Source organism: Orycteropus afer, unplaced genomic scaffold (assembly GCF_000298275.1).
Source record: "Orycteropus afer afer isolate SDZICR_OR568_19922 unplaced genomic scaffold, OryAfe1.0 scaffold00006, whole genome shotgun sequence".
NCBI classification, from domain to species: domain Eukaryota; kingdom Metazoa; phylum Chordata; class Mammalia; order Tubulidentata; family Orycteropodidae; genus Orycteropus; species Orycteropus afer.
Window position 1 is genome coordinate 10615244 of NW_006921593.1, and position 12882 is coordinate 10628125.

Below are 12882 nucleotides of genomic sequence, written 5' to 3' on the forward strand. Positions count from 1 at the left end.
CACTTTAAAGAGGTCCTTTGTAGCAGATTTTCCCAATGCAATATGTTTGATTTCCTGACTGCTGCTTCCGTGGGAGCTCTGATGGCGCAGTGCCCACAGAGTTTGACTGCTAACCAGAAGGGTGGCGGTTCAAACCCACCACCCACTCCTCAGAAGGAAGACTGGGCAATCTACTTCCATAGAGGTACTGCCTGGAAAACCAAAAGAGGGGTCGCTATGAGTCGGATGTGACTCAACGGCAGTGAGTTTGGTTTTGGTTTTGACTTCATGAGTAAGGAGCTCTGGTGGTGTAGTGGTTAAGGCATCTGGCTGCTAACCAAAAGGATGGTGGTTCAAATCCACCAGCCACTCTATGGAAGAAAGATGCACAGTCAGGCCAATTAGCTCCATACCTTGTGGAGCATAGTCACTCAACAAACGTTTCCCAGATAAGCAAATGAACAAAAGCCGTGTCTGTTTGCACTGTACGAACATTTTCTAACATTGTCACATTTGCATCCCTCCCACATTTGAGCAAGGGAAGTATTATTAACCCCATTTTACAGCTGAGGTTGTTGAGGCCCTACAGGACAGAGTAGAACTGCCCTGTAGGGTTTCCAAGGCAGAAGTCTTTTATGGAAACAGACCGCTATATCTTTCTTCCAAGAAGCGGTTGATGGCTTCAAACCATCAGCCTTTCGATTAGCAGCTGAGAGCTTTAACCACTGCCCCACCAGGGCTCTTCTCCATTACCAGGGCTGGTAATTAAGGATCAAAATCCAGATGTCCTTATTCCAAGTCCAGGGTCCTTTCCTCTACTTCGCAGGAAAGCCAGCAGAGGGAGCTTGGACTTGATAAAGTAGGGTTGAAAGACAGGAGGTCATGGTGAGGAAGGGAGGCAGGCTCAACCCTCAATTGCTTGGTATCCTCAGGAACTGATATTGTCTTTGTTGTCATCAAGACAGCTCCGACTCACGGCAACCTTATTATGTAAAACAGAATGAAACGCTGCCCGGTCCTGCACCACCCCATGATCGTTGGTGTGTCTGAGCCCATCATTGTGGCTGTTGAGTCAGTCCATCTCACTGAGGGTCTTCCCTCGTTTTTGCTGACCGTCTTCTCCACCAAACATGACGTGTTCCTCCAGTGATTGTTCTTTCCTGGTGACGAGTCCAAAGTGAGTGAGTTGACGTCTCACCGTCCCAGCAACTAAGGAACGTCTGGTTGTGTCATCTGTGAGTGATGTGTTGGTTCTTCTGGCAGTCCACAGCACACACAATTATTCTTCCAACACTGCAGTTTGAACGCATCAGGAATCAAAAGATGGGCTCTACAGAGATGTTTTCTCAAGTAAAGTCATCTTCCAGACAATGACTTCTGCAAATTTTAGAATAATCTTTTTACTTCCTCTAGCAGAAACAGCATGGATCAGGAGGTAGTCATTCAAACAGAAGGAGGGGATACTGCGTGGTTGAAAATCAGGAATAATGTGCATCAGGGTTGTATCCTTTCACTGTTCTTTTTAATCTGTATGCTGAGCAGATTATCCCAGCAACTGGATTTATGTGAAGAACGTGGCAGCAGGATTGGAGGAAGACTCATTAACAGCCTGTGAGATTTGCAAATGACACAACCTTGTTTGCTGAAAGTGAAGAGGAACTGAATCACTTATTGATGAAGATCAAAGACTACAGCTGCCAGTATGGATTACACTGAACATAAAGAAAACAAAAATCTTTACAAAAGGACCAATAAGAAACATCATGATAAGGAGAGAAAATAGTGAAGTTGTCAAGGATTTCATTTTACTTGGATCTGCAGTCTACACCCAGGGAAGCCAAAAACCAAACCAAACTCACTCCCGAATCAGTTCCAACTCATAGCAACCCCCATTGAATTTCCAAGATTGTGAAATGTCTGCTGAGTGACTATGCTCCACAAGGCATGGAGCTAACTGGCCTGTGAGATTATGGGTTCTCCCTCTCCAGGTGGGCCCACTGGGGGAAGATATTTCAGGGCCACCCCAGAAAACTGAGAATAATAACAGTCAAAAGGTGGGAACCAACAGATGAACAGCAAAACAAAATGTGGTTTACAACTATGATGGAATATTATTCAGTTACAAAGAGTAACTATTACAATACCACTATACACATGCCGACTATTATGTAAAACAATGAAATGCTGCCTGGTCCTGCACCATCTTCATGATCCCTGAAAAGTGTGGTAAGTGAAGTAAGTCCGACACAAAGGGACAAATACTGTGTGATCCTACTTAGATGAGCCACCACCCATCTTTCAGTTTTTGTGTTGTTATATGCCAGAAGCTATGCTGCTGGTATTTTAAATACCAGCAGGGTCACTCACGGGGGACAGGTTTCAGGGGAGCTTCCAAACTAAGACACACTAGGAAGAAAGGCCTGGTGCTCTGCTTCTGGAAATGAGGCAAGGGAAATCCTGTGGGCCAACAGAATATTGTCTGATGTCGTCCTGGAAGATGAGCCCCGTAGATGGGAAGGAGCCCCAAACACACCGTGGGTACAACAACAGAGCACACCAAAGATTGTAAAGATGCTCCAAGACCGGGCAGTGTTTCATTCTATTGTACACGGAGTTGCCATGGCCCGGAGCTGACTGGAGGGCTACCTACAACCGTGACTCATATGAAATGCCTGGAATGAGCAAACGCATAGGGACAGAAGTAGATCAATGGTTACCAGGGGCTGGGCAGAGTGGAGACAGGGTGTTGTTGCTTAAAAAGGGTCCCAACTTCATGCTTAGGGTGATAAAAACATTTTAGAAATGGTAGTGTTGACGGTTGCATCACACAGTGAAGGCAAATAATGCCAGTGAGTGATAGACTTAAAAATGGCTAAAATGGCAAATTTTATGTCATATACATTTTACCACAATGAAATTTTTTTAAAAAAGAAAGGTGTGAGTTAAATCTCATGGACCACTTAGCGTTTAAGAGCGACTGAGCCGAGGGTGGTCCTCTAGATTTTAAAATTAAATTGTGGGACTTTCAGCTATTACAACTTTCCATTCCTGTTCTCCTCCCAATTTCAATCTCTTTGGACTGTTTCTTTCTTCCTTTTAAAAACGTTCTCTAAACACAGAGACCATTTTATTGGTATCTGCCTCACTTCATATCCATTATTTTCTTTCCAACAATAAAACCCTCCACGGCTTCTCTGTTTATAAGGATATCTGGAGTAATTTGCATTCTGACAGGTTAAATCAAATATTTTAAGACCAGACACGGGGAAAACAGTAACTCCACGGCCGGGCCTCAGCCCAAACAAATAATAATAATTTAAAAAAAAAGCACCCTGTATCAAAGAAATAAACAATGGTGATGGGGGTGCCTCATTAGTGCTCAAGGTCCACAATCATGACTGACAAATGTGATTAAAAAGGAAAAGGACAATGAGGAGCCAACATGTTTGTTTTCCTTCCTCTTACTTGGCCTTTTCCATTTAGGCCTCTTCGTCATGATTTTAGATGATTAGCTCTTGGGGAGAGAGACTTATGAGATGGTCTGGTTTTGATTAATAAACACGATTAGGGAATGTCCTTGTAGGGGCATAGGCAGAGGGAAAACAAATGCCACAGTGAGCAGTCACTGAACAAGTCTGTGAGTGAGATCAAAAGGATGCCCACTCCGTGTCGTCCTAACACCTTGCCTTGATGAGTCGTTAGGTGCCGTCCAGTCGGCTCCGACTCACAGCGACCCTACGTGTGACAGAACAAAACACTGCCTGGTCCTGTGCCATCCTCACCTTGCCTTGTTTGGGGCTAAACTACCTTCCACTCAAGGGCAGCTGCAATGGCCCATGACCAGCCACGATGTTGCCATGTTGCCTCCCTTGGTGTTAAGAGTTTCCCTAAACCCCAATCCAAACCCGTTGCTACTTTGTCATTTCTGACTCATAGCAACCCCACATGTTAGAGCAGAACTGCTCCAGAGGGTTTTCAAGATGGTGCTCCTTAAGGGAACAGATCACCAAGCCTTTCTTCCATGGCACTGCGGGCTGGGTGGAAACTGCCAACCTTAAGGTTGAGTGCAAACCATCTGTACCATGCAGGGACCAGGTGTGGATTCTGGTATTGTACTAGTGGCCTATGGCTACATAACAAATGACTCCAAAATTTAGTGGTTTAAAACAATCAAAACATGTATCATCTCATGCTATTTCTGTGGGCCAGGACTTGGGAGTGTGACTTAGTGGGGCCTTCTGGCTCAGGGTCTCATGAGGCTCAGTCAAGATGTTGCTGGGCCTGCTGTCACTTGAGAGCTTAGCTGGGGCGGGAAAACCTCATTCACATGCCTGGCAAGCTAAGTGTTGGCTGTTGGTAAGAGGCCTCAGTTTCTTGCCATGTGGACCTCCCCATAGGGCAGCTTGAGTGTCCTCACAACACAGTGGCTGGCTTTCCCCAGAGTAAGTGATCTGAAGGAAAGAGCGAGCAAGCCAGGCAGAAACCATAATGTCCTTTATGACAGTATTGGATGTCACACTACCATTTTCACAATGGCCTATTGTTTGCACAAGTCAGCCCTCTTCAGGATGTGACTATCAGGAGATGAGAACCATTAGGGCCATCTTGGAGCCTGGCTACCATAGATATAGAGGATCTTCTGCAAGCTCCTTCTGAACAGGAACCTCTGAACAGGAACTCTGAGGTGCATTATGGGTGAGCCACAGCAAGGCCTGTATCCACATTTTCAGGGAGTTTTCTATCAAGAGGGAAGGACAGATACATGTAAATAGGTTGTATCTTACATGCTCAGCAGGGGAGCACAGTGATTGATTGACGATGTCTGCCATGGGCACAGAGTGGGCAATGGTGTACATGTAAGACATGCTTTTATTTATTTATTTATTTTATTAGGATTTGGGTGAAGATTTACAGAGTAAATTCACTTTTCATACAGCAGTTCACATATACTTTGTCTCATGTCATTGACCAAAATTTACAATGCAGCAGCTCCCCTCCCACTTCCTCCCCATAGTTACCTCCTCCCAGTGTCCATCCCTTCATACTCTTCTGCACCCTGAGCTATCTCCCTGTGCATAAGCAGCCCTTCCTTCTCCCATGATTGTTCTCTCCAGGGCGTGTGTCACTTGAGGTAAATGTTTAACTCACATGCCTGTACTTTGTTTGGTTGGAAACCACAGTTGTGGGTTCAATTCCAGACCTGAAGGGCAACTAGGGGCCATAGTCTCAGTGGTTACACCAGGCTCTATTGGACCAGCAAACCTGGTCCCCACCTTCTTTTTTTTTTTTTTTGCCTCCAAATGATTTTGAGTTTTGTTCCACATTGTTCTCCCTCTCTATGCAGGATCTCCTACATCCCTTCCAAGTGGATGGCAGTGGTAGCTGGGCACCATCTAGTTCTTCTGGTCTCATAGTTGTATAGGTTGCAGATCGGATGGTGTACCAGTCACTAGGACTGATTGTTTCCATTAATTTTGGTTTTCTTCTTTCTTCTTGACGAGGAGAGACCCGTTGTTCCATCTAGATGGCAGCTTCCTAGCTTTTAAGGTCCCAGTCGCTTCTCGAAGACGTGCTTTTATTACCTCTGACATAATGTGGTTTGGGTCTGCAGGAGATACAGTGGCAATCAGACAAACAACACACACTGAATTAATTATGATACGAGACCCGACTACAAGACAGGTGCAGAGGTGACCCACCTAAGGAGGAGCTCGAGAATAAACCCTCCCCATCAAAGGACCCTGAAAGTCCCAACTTCATAATACCACAAAATTTAAAACCAGAAACCTCCCCAGTGGTGATCAAGTGGATTTTAAACATTTTTTGGTTTTCAAAAAAAAAAAAAAAGAAAAAGTTGGCATCAAGTTGACTGACTCATGGTGACCCCATGTTTGCCAGGGTAGAAATGTGCTCCATCTGGGTTTTCAGTGGCCGATTTCTTAGATGTAGATAGCCAGGCCTTTTTTTCTGAGGTGCGTCTGGGTGGGCGTGAACCATCAACCTTTCATTAGCAAATGAGTCCTTAACTGTTTGTGCCATCCAGGGATTCCTTTTTTGGCTTTAGACTTTTTTTTTTTTTTTTTTTAATACCACCTAGGACCCCAACAGGGAGCTCTGATGGCAGCGTGCCTAAGGCATGTGACTGCTAACCAGAAGACCCCAACACATAAAACAGATAAAGGTGGAACTATTCAGGTTGAAGTGAAAGTGGAGATGTTGGCATTCACCCATTCAGTCTCCCCTTGGGTCACCATGGAGGTCTCTGAGGAGTTTTGCTAGGGTTCTATGGCACACAGTTTACTCCATTTCCCCCGGACAGCTGAAGACACCGAGTCCAAGAATGAGGAAAGGATTCCTCCAGAACGCGCTGAGCATGGGCTGCTCTTTGGTTGCCATGTTGCTCTGCAGACGGCCACAGCTCAAATGCTAGTGTTATCTGGTATGATAGTTAAGGCTGTGGGTCAACTTGGCTGGGACTGGCTTTGAATGGCTGGGCAGCTGGATGTAGTTATTCCCCCATGATGACACTGGTAATCAATTCCATGGTGGAATCTGCTGCCTCAGAGATGTGGTTTGCTTCCCGTATATAAACAGCAGCCTGGAGAAAGGTCTCTGAGCTTTTTGCTTGGACCCTGCATTTAGCCACGTCTTCATTCAGCAGCCTGCCAAGCTGCTGCCCATCTTGGGACTTTTAGTGGACTTGAACTAGTGACCTGCTGTGTTGCTTGATAATTTTGGGACTATGCTATTTTACTGAAATCCTAGGTCTTGGGGCCTTTACCCAGCCCCTAGTGCTGGCACTTTGAACTCAAGACTTCTAGTCTCCTAAACTATAAATCTGTTTGTTGAAACCATCCACCTGTGGTATTTTCTGTTGGAGCAGCACTAGATAACCACCACATCTGGGGGAAACTAGGATATGAATAAATGGTGTGGCCAGTCCTGGGACTTACTGGCTGTCATCTTCACAGAGGGACCCAATGGCTGTGACGGGGAGAGATGCTGTGAGGGCATGTAGCAAAGGCAACATCTTCCCTCCCCTTCCCTCCGCGCTCAGTATTCTTAGTGCATGTGTACGCATACACATATGCATTAAATTAAGCACATCCAAACCCGTAAGAAAGAACAACACTGGGGATTTTTAAAGCCTAATGAGGAAGTGTTCAAAGCTTGCTATTACCTTTTTCCTTCCTCACGGAGCTAACGTAACAGGCTTGGCATCTGCACAGCTTCCGCCACGGGCTAATTTAGCTGTGATTTGTGGCAAACATTTATGGTTTAATAAAGTGACTTTGCAGTTGCTGGGTTTATCACAACCCAAGCGAGGAGTCTTACTGGGAAGGCATCTGTGCCGATTATTATTCAAATAAAAAACACTTTTGTGAACCATTTTGTCAAGCACCTTCAGAGCAACTCAACCTCCCAGAGCCTGAGTGTAAAGAAGTGGAGGAAGCTCAGGGAGATGGAGGTGGGTGCCCAGAGATGGACTCCTGTGAGGAAGGGTCTCAAGTGGGGTCAAGGAGGTGGGCAGGACAGGGCCTGAAGCAAGGCACTTCACCTTTCTGTGCAGGTGACTCATGGAATGATCCACCTCTTAGACTTCAGAAACAACATGACAATCATGGCCTGTTGGACTCACGAGTCCGCCATTTGCAACTGCTCCAATACATGGTGACCTATGTACAACAGAACACTACCTCTATGATTGCTGGCATGCTCAAGCCCATTGTTGTAGCTACGGTGTCAATCCATCTCACTAAGAGTTTCCTTCATTTTTTTTTTTTACCAATCATGATGTTCTTTTCTAATGATTGGTCTTTCCTGATGACGTGTCCAAAGTAAACATGTTGAAGCCTCACCATCTTGGCTTCTAAAGAGCATCTTGGTAGAGGGTCAGTGAAGAAGATCCTCAATAAGATGAACTGACACAGTGACTACCACAATGGGCTCAAACGGGATAGCACAAGACCAGACAGTATTTTACTTTGTTGACATAAGGTCACTGTGAGTCAGAATCAACTCAAAGGCATCTAACAAAAAGGGCGATCCTGGTTGTATTTCTTCTAAGATTGATTTGTTCATTCTTTTGGTAGTCCATGGTATACTCAACATTCTTCACCAACACCACAGTTGGAACAACATCAATTCTTCTTTTGTCTTCCTTTGTTCATTGCTCAGCTTTCACAGTTGAAAAGACCAAGACTTGGGTCACGTGTACCTTAGTCATCAAAGTGATAGATAGCTTTGCATTTTTAAACTTTGAAGAAGTCTTTTGCAGCAGATTTGCTCAATACAAGAGAAAATTCAAGCCTCGAGTTGCAACACTGAAGGATTCTATGGGTAAAAAATTGAATGACTCAGGAAGCATTAAAAGAAGATGGAAGGAATACACAGAGTCACTGTTCCAAAGAACTGGTTAGTGTTCAACATTTCAAGAGGTAGCATATGATTTGCAAAGTGTGTGGGAAATGACACTTGTTTCAGTGTCTTCTGAGTTCTAGGAGCCCACAAACGCCCTGAACTGCTGTAGTTTGGGGGATGTGGGCTTCATTCCAGCAAACAAGAATTACCAGCCACTATCTCATCATCAGAAATTTCTGATTGCTATGAACAATGGAGGTCTTTAAAACAGGTTGTTTGTCCACAAACAAGGAGCTCTGGTGGTGTAGTGGTTAAGGCATTGGCCTGCGAACCAAAAGGTTGGCGGTTCAAACCCTCCAGCTGCTCCACAGATCAAAGATGAGGCAGTCTGCTTCTGTAAAGATTTACTGCCTTGGAAACCCAATGGGGGTCGCTATGAGTCAGAACTGACTTGGTGGCAGTGGGTTTGAGGTTTTTGTTTTTCTACTAAGTCTCAAAACTTACCAGAGGGTGCCAAGGATGCTCAGGACAGAAGAATACCCTCCCAAGGTCTAAGCTAGCAAGGACTTTTAAAGTAATATTGAATGTTGAACATAGCAAGTTTCCCAGGCCCCTGGAAACCCTCAAGGACTGTTGCTGAGATAAAAATCCCTGATAGCTGTTGCCATCCTCTCATTGGAAAGAGGAGGCTAGAGAGGTTACTCCCTCTCCAAATCCATTCATTCATTCATTGAACAAACACTTTGCACACCCTACACCCTACCAGAATTGACACTGGAAAGCTTCCCTCTTCTTGAAGTGTGGTCCTTAAGCCCGTGTTAAAAAAATTCAAATTCCAAGCCCCTGCCTCAGCCCTGTTAAGTCAGACTCTCTAGGGGAGGAGCCTGGGAGCCTGCTTTTTAAACACACTTTCTGTGTTGACTCTGGTGCAGAGAGGCACTTGAGAGCCTGTGTGCCCTGTACATACCTGCTCAGACACACCCCGTGATGGCACCTTGTCCCCTGGGGTTGCTGTGTCTAGGCAGGCATCTTTGACTCCCGATCTGGCCACTGGAGGAAAGCCCTGCTAACGTCTTAATGCATTTCTTCTGTATCATTCTCCCCTTTTCTTTATCTTGGTCTCTGTCCGTGTCTGCCTGACTTTCTCTCTCTTTCCACCACCCCCTGTCGCCCCCATCATCCTTTTTATAGCGAGACATTTAAGCTGGTCTCATTATTACACATCTTCTATGACATAAAACTAAAAATAAGAGCTAATGAGTCATGATGTCGTCAAGTTCCCGCACCCCAGGAGGGGGAGTTGGGGGCTTGGCACATCCTCAGTGTTGAAGCCGGGTCCCTCCTGCTCCCCAGCAGGACACCCCTGAACCGTCAGCCTGTACTGGGACCAGTGTTATAGCTTGGAAGCCCACAGTCTACCCACTGTTACGACTGAGAGGAGGGGCCCCTTGCCTCCAAGGCTTTGGCCATGTGGCTGCAGGCCTGGGGGAGGCCTAAGGGGACTGGGGAGCTGTGGACATCAGGAGTCCCAAGGTTGAGGAGTGTGTCCAGCCTTGGAGGGCGTGTGTTGCTTCTGCACTGGCTTCTGAGGGTTGGTCTATTCCCTGGGGCCAGCTCTAATGGGAGGATCCCTAGACCAAACTTCTGGTCGCCTATGATGGCAGTAGGACCCAGCAAACTGCATTGATGCAATCGCCTGGCCCGGCACCCACCCATCTCCAGTAGTGGTGCAGCCTGGTGGCACTCCTCCCTCAAGCCACTGCAAAGTTGGATCCCTCCACCCAACAAACGCACATATTCACATACCTTCCCACCTAAACAGTTGCTGTGGGAGTTGACCCTGACTCCTGTTAACCTCACACGTGTCAGAGCAGCACTGTGCCACAGGGTCTGCAATGGGTGAGATTTCGAAAGTAAATCACCGGGACTCTTTCTGCACCACCCAGGGATTTCCCTTCCCATCCTACTGGAGCAGACTCAGGCAGATGGAAGGTCTGTCTGGCTAAGGATGGGTCAGGGGCTGCTGGTCTGGCCGGCTGCCCCCTGCTCCTCCACTTGCGGTGCCCAAGCCCACCCTCCCCCCAAGCCCCAGGAGCTCACGGCCACGCCCCTCCCAGCCCACCAGCCCTTCCTGGCAGCCGTCCTCCCTAACTACCACCGTCATGTTTATCAGCGTCATGTTTAACATCCATGCAGAGCCTGTAATTCTCGACAGCTAGTATTACACACACTGTTCTCCGCTGCATTTAATAACTCAAGGTATGGGTGAGAAAACCCATTTCACAGAGGAGGAAACTGAGTCCCGGAACTAGCCCGACAGGCTCTTAACGCACCAGGACTCACCCATGCTGCCGGCGGACTCCAGACTCGAAGTTCTTGTTGTTGTTATGTGCCGTCGAGTCGGCCCCGACTCATAGCGACCCCTCCTTGGGTTTCCGAGGCAGTATCACTACGGAAGTAGGATTGCCCAACCTTCCTTCCGAGGAGTGGCTGGTGGGTTTGAAGCACCAGCCTTCTGGTTAGCAGTCAAGTGCTTTAGCCATTATGCTACCAGAGCTTATCCGCACTATAATCACCTCTTCTGGAACCTGACCTTCAGAGCCCGCCTCTTCCTGGAGCTTTTGACCAATGAGCGCTCATGACTCCTCGTTCCTCCTTTGCACCTCCTCCAGAACCATTCCTCGTGTTCCCTCTCCTGCCACTTCCGCCGTCGTTCTTTGCTTGCTATGTTTGGAATGGACCTAAGAGAGCTGCTGGGGTATTTTGGGGATTCTGAGGTGCAGGGTCCACTCTACTCCCGTTGCCCACTCTCAGGGCATGTCTGTACCTCTGCAAACTCCCGGCTCCTCCCAGCAGAGGCCAGGGTCCTGCCTGACCCTTTTTATTTTCATGGAAGGTGGCATGGCAGGCAAGGGAAGGAGCTGGAGACCCCGGATGCTCCCTTCCATGAATTCATTGCCTAAATTGATCTGCAGTCTAGCCGGGGAGCAGGCCGAGAGTCACTTTCTGTCTTGATGAAATTCTGAGGCTAACTACAAAATGTGCTTCGCGCTGCACGTATCTGGAAAACTGGCTTTTGATGTTGCTCATTTGGAGAAGAACGAAGTCTTTGGAACACAGGTTGCACTGATTAAGTCACAGCCAAGGAAACGCAGCCAACATCTTGAGTTTGCAAGAAAGCAGGAGCCAAGCTATTAATTTGGAGTCTACTATATGAAAGCCCTTGATAACCTCATCCCCTCGCTCTTGCCATAGGATTGCCTTCCTGTTCAAGTGGGGATCCATTTTTCATCCAAATAATTCTTGGCTCTGTCAAAATAATAATATAAGCCCCCCCACGTCTCGGCATGAGTCCTGGCTGGGAAAAGCAGTTCTGCTCACATATTCTTCCCCTGAGTGACGAAGGCCGGTGGCATTCATCAAGAAACACACGGAATTTGTTCCCGTGGAAAAATTGGTTTACTTCTTGTTCATTTACAGAAAGAGCTTGGCTGCCAGAGGAGAAAGGAGAGGAGAGAATGAGCGAGAGAGGAGGAAGGAGGAATGGAAGGAGGGGAGAGAGAGAGAGGGGAGAAGGGGGAAAGAAGGGAAGAGAGGGCCAGAAGGAAAATGTGAAGCGGTTGAACGCTCCACTGTGATGGCCTAGGCTCTGACATCAACATGCCTAGATTGGGGGGTGGGGCACAGACCCCCGGGACCTGCCATGTGTCCTGTGACATCTCAGAATTTGTTTCCTCATATGTAGAATGTGAGCTATCAAACCTACCCGCAGGGTTGTTATAAGGCTTATGATAGAAGAAGTGTATCTATAATGAGAAAACAATTCCACAAAAAGGGGGTAAAAGGAGGGACTCCTCACCAAGGGGAATGTGCAGATGGCTAATGAGCACATGAAGAGATGCACACCAGTCGTTAATCCTCACCGAAATGCAAATTAAGCTGGAATGAGATACCCCTTCACAACCCTCAGAATGACTCCCCCAGTGCTGGTGAGGACGCTGAGCGACTGGGACTCTCAGCCAGTGCTGGCGAGAATGCAAAATGGGACAGCCACTCTGCACACCAGTTTGGCAGTTTCGTAAAAATGAAAGCCAGGGTGTCTCAAGCTTGGCGCTTGTGACGTCCGGGCTGGAGGAGTCCTTGTTGTGGACACTGTCGTGTGCATTACAGCATGTTAGCATCATCCCCACTCTACCCTGAGATGCAAGCCCCCTCCCGATAACAGGAAGTAGCCAGAATAGGCAAGTGCATAGAACCCCAAGTTTATTAGTGGTTTCCAGGGCTGGTGGGAGGTGGTGTTACTTAAGAGACTCAGTTTCTGTCTAGGGTGATGGAAACATCTAGAAAGAGATGATGGTGCTGGTCACACAGTATCTCACTGAATTAGCCACATAAAAATGGTTAAAATGGCAAATGTTTGGTTGTATATATTTCCCTACAATAATAGCTTAGTGCCTAAGGCACTTGACTGCTAACCAGAAGGCTGGCGGTTCAAACCCACCAGCCACTCCTCGGAAGGAAGATGGGGCAATCTACTTCCGT